At 45.0% G+C, this 4,630-nt stretch overlaps 1 long non-coding RNA gene across 1 annotated transcript; it reads right to left on the bottom strand.

Annotated features, from left to right (window-relative positions):
• Window positions 1-1,117: 1,117 nt before the first annotated feature.
• Window positions 1,118-2,557, bottom strand: LOC129651625 (uncharacterized). Its single transcript, XR_008714252.1, has 3 exons — window positions 2,304-2,557; window positions 1,651-1,766; window positions 1,118-1,466 (listed from the first exon to the last, which is right to left on the bottom strand). It is a non-coding gene; the product is annotated as an uncharacterized LOC129651625 (long non-coding RNA).
• Window positions 2,558-4,630: the final 2,073 nt, after the last annotated feature.

Below are 4,630 nucleotides of genomic sequence, written 5' to 3'. Positions count from 1 at the left end.
TAGGTTGTCAAAGAGCACGAGGTTGAACTCCTTGTGTTATTTAGCAACTTTTCACTAGCTAACTATTTTACATATGGTAATGCACACATTTCAATGCATTCATTAGCTTTCTGTACTGAGTCCTTAAAAAGAGCAGGCCTTTATTTTGGAATCTTGAAACCTTTTGTGAGGTTTTTCAATCAATTAAAGTAGGCATCTCACTCTCCTGTCCAATTAGGGATCGGATGCTCTCTAGGGTTTTCCATAAATGAACAATCTTGTCTAACTGGAACACTCTGCACAATGACTATTATAATTCTAGATCGATAATAGTAAAATTTTTCCATCTTTCTAGATATCTACAGCCTCTAGGTCTATAGCTCTTACATATAAAATATAAAATAAGCTGCTGTGCCAGAAGGTGGCATGCTCAATAGGGGTAAAGGCTCCCATTTCCTTAGCTAGCTTTGTCATCCCAAAACAAGACAAACAAACCTGTGCCATAATATATCAGCACTACTCAAGAGATGCTACTACCACCTGGCCAATAAGGCCTGGCATGCACAACCACCAATTCCCAGAGAACTTTGTACTGAGGAAAAGCATAGAATCAGGAAATCCCGAGAAATGAGGACTACAAACTGATTCTACACAAAATGGAGAACTATAGCTGCTCACCAACAGCTCTGAGCGCGGAATCTAGGGACTGATGCTGATTCCAAACACATAGGGAATTAAAGACTTCACTGTAAGCAGTTCCCAATGTAGAATCTAGCAAACAAAATTAGGGGCTAGGGTTTACCACTCAAAAACAGATTGGCAACAACCAAGAAATGTTACTGTGCAATGGAAATTTGATCTAATAGGTGGGTTTGGCCTCAGGCAGAATGATCTGCCAGCGAAGCCAACCTGCCTTGAAAGGAAAGCCACTTAGATTAGGGGCACAAATGCAAAGAGAATGGAGCTCAAACCAAGAGGAGCTTACTAACAACCTCCATGAATGGCAAGAAAGACAGTGAACTCAGAGGATGTGTAGGCACCACACAAGGAGACCACTCCTTGTCTCCAAATGTCATCAGGAATTCCCTTGAGATCCCATGGCTGCCAGCAGTATATTAAAAAACAAAAATAAACTGAGTAAATTTGAAGGTTTACTTTGAATTTGTAATAAACTGACTCTAGTAAATGATTCATGAGTCAGGCAGCATTTCATTTGGAAGATAGGGAGATACTCCAAGGGGTTAAACATCATTGATGGCTTTTAAGCTAAATAGAGCAGGACAAGGAAATAAGTCATCAGCAAGAGAACAAGTGTAACTTCAGTGGAGGAAAGTAAACATTCAGGTGACAATGGCTTGTCATTAGTTAAACCGCAGAATTTTCTATTAGCTGGGTTTGTTGCTGGCCAAAAGGGAAGTCTTCTCTCCTCCAGCTGGAATGGTAATGTGGCTGTGCTTCTTGTTTGGGAATGCAAGGTGTATTTCTTCCTGTTGGGACATGTAAATGACCTCTTCATGTTGAAGTAATGGAGGATGAATGACAGGGCATGAGAGCTCCCTCTATATACCTTCCAGACTCTAATTATAGTTAAGGTTCACTTCTCTTAATTTTCACAGCATGTTTTGTTAGCAGGAGGATTCACAATGAGGGAGAAAGGGCCAGAAGACTCACCACCATTAAGAAAGTTCAGAAATTCTTGAGTGGATGCATGGGAGGCAGAAGGTGGCTGTGGGGTCAGCTGGAGTCCACACTGATCACATGGCTCCATCTGATGGCTTTGCAGCTTGCTGTGGAATAATTAAAAAAAAAAGGGGGGTAGACGCGCCGGAAGCGCACCCGGGGCGGGGTGAACCCGGGCGGCGCGGGTCTGGAATCGGGTCGTGGCGGGGGTGGGGGGCGGTCCCAGTTGTGCTCTCGGGGGTCTCCACTGAGGCTGGGAAGGCACCGGGAGCGCGGCAGGGGCGGGGCGAACCCGGGCGGCCCGGGGAGGGGGGTCGGCTCCTGGTGGGGGGGTGGGGGAGGGCTTCCCAGTTGTGCTCTCGGAGGTCTCCACTGCGGCTGGGAAGGCACCGGAAGCGCGGCAGGGGCGGGGCGAACCCGGCGACGCGGGGCGGGGGTCCGGTCGTGGCGCCGGTCGGCTCATAGCGTGGGTGGGGCAGGGGTTCCCCGTTGTCCTCTCGGGGATCGCCATTGCGGCTGGGCACGCCCATTTCGTGCGCTCCTGGGTCCCCAAGGATCGCATCCAGTGGGCGCAGCGGAGGGGTGCGGACCACAGATGGAAGTAGCTAGGACCTCTGGACTGCAGTCTGCCATCTCTTGCTGACCTCTTGTGGACCTCTGCAGAATCCTGGTTGGTGGGAGCTTGTTAGTTCCTTGTTCCTTACCAGGACCACCTGTGACCCAAGGCACAGTGGTTACTAATAGACTTCCCACAGTACTTCTTCATTCCATGTGGACTCCTACAAGGACAGTAGAGCATCACAGCTTCCCTTGAACTTCGCCTGGGAATGCTACGGAGATGTAGGTCGATTTGGACAAACTTGATGGACTTAAAGCAGACGAATATATAGGTGAACTATAAAGAAAGCTGAGCACAGAAGAATGGATGCTTTTGAACTGTGGTGTTGGAGAAGACTCTTGAGAGTCCCTTGGGTTGCAAGGAAATCCAACCAATCCATCCTAAAGGAAATCCGTTCTGGGTGTTCACCGAAGGACTGATGGTGAAGCTGAAACTCCAGTTTTTTGGAGAGCTGACTCATTTGAAAAGACCCTGATGTTGGGAAAGATTGAAGACAGGAGGAGAAGGGGACAACAGCGGATGAGATGGTTAGATGGCACCAGCGACCCAATGGTCACGAGTTTGGGTAAACTCTGGGAGCTGGTGATGGACAGGGAGGCCTGGCGTGCTGCGGTTCAATGGGGGTCGCAAAGAGTCAGACACGACGGAGCAACTGAACTGAACTGAACAGAAAAACAAACGCTGTTCAAGGACACTGAAAGAACCCTGATGTTGAAAATCAGATGTATATTGTGAGCAATGCTTTGAAATCCATGAGTTGACACATAGTATTACGCCTATCATCCTTGTAGTTCCCTCAGTGAAATATGTTGCGAAATGCTCTTCCTTCGTGGTATAGATTCATGAAGAAGCTAAATAGCATGAATCCTTTACGTTGGCAACTGTGAATTTAAATCTCCTGTGAATTCTATGTGACAACCACACATACCAACATGATTTATTAGTATTATATCAATATTTTTAGTCCTACTGTATTTCAACTAAAAATGTCACTGTACAATGGTACATGAAGTCAGGACACAAAATCAGGGCAAATACAAAATATTCCATCCTTTGAGAAAGGGAACGAAAAAATAATGTGCTTTGCCTATTGCATTTTTATGTATTAGATCCTTAAGTATTGTATTCACCACACCCAACTGAATGGTTCACAAATGTTTCAGAGAGGAAAGGATTATTTCTCTTTAACAATGAGGAGTTCAACTGCTCTCACAGAAAATACCAGACAGTAATCACCATGCAGGACAAAGTTGATTATTCATATTTAGATTACTCATTTGTTAGCTTGCCAAAGGTTCTAGATCTGTTACCACATTTTTTTTTTTTTAAATAATATCCGCATGTGAAAGTGAAAGTGGCTCAGTGGTGCCTTACTCTTTGTGACCCCCAGGACTATTCAGTCCATGGCATTCTCTAGGCCAGAATACTGGAGTGGGTAGCTTGTCCTTTTTCCAGGGAATCTTCAGGACCCAGGAATGAAACCGGAGTCTCCTGCATTCAGAAAAATCATGTCCTTTGAATTTCTAGTTTACTGTATAGGATCACGGCAATGTGATTACATAAAATTGTTTAGTTTCCTTTAAAAAAAAAAAAAGGGGGGGGGGTCAGTTCATCCCATCAGTGAAACATGAAACTGAGATGAGCGTCCCACTGCTAGAACAATCCTAAGCCTTCAGAAAAGAACAGAGAACACGTCTAAAGGTTTTGGGAACATCAGAGCCATATCTCCTCATAGTGGGACTCAGTCTCTCCAGTTCTCAGACCTCAACTCTCTCCCAGGGACAAAACCTCCCCACTATTAGGGAAATTAAATAAATAGTCTTTTTCAGGCTTCAGAGACAGAGCAGAGCAGAGCAGGCCTCTGACCTAGCTTCTAAGTTGCCTGCACACTGCGCTGACTTTGAGTGTTTGATTGCCTATTTTGAGTGCAAGCCTGGTGGCACCATAGATAAGATAGGGGACAAGTCTTGAAATTGCTGAGCCCCGGGAGGGACGCTTTTTGCATTTTTTTTCTTGGGGATGGTCTTAAGGATGATAAAACGGTTATCTGAAGAGGCCTTACAAATAGCTGAGAAAAGAAGTGAAGGGAAAGGCAAAGGAGAAAAGGAAAGATATACCCATTTGAATGCAGAGTTCCAAAGAGTAGCAAGGAGAGATAAGAAAGCCTTCCTCAGTGATCAGTGCAAAGAGATAAGGAAAACAATAGAATGGGAAAGACTAGAGATCTCTTCAAGAAAATTAGAGATACCAAGGGAACATTTCATGCAAAGATGGGCATAATAAAGGACAGAAATGGCATGAATCTGACAGAAGCATAAGATATTAAGAAGAGTTGGCAAGAATACACAGAAG

This window comes from Bubalus kerabau, chromosome 4 (assembly GCF_029407905.1).
Source record: "Bubalus kerabau isolate K-KA32 ecotype Philippines breed swamp buffalo chromosome 4, PCC_UOA_SB_1v2, whole genome shotgun sequence".
NCBI classification, from domain to species: Eukaryota; Metazoa; Chordata; class Mammalia; order Artiodactyla; family Bovidae; genus Bubalus; species Bubalus kerabau.
This window is presented reverse-complemented; position numbering and strand designations above follow the sequence as displayed.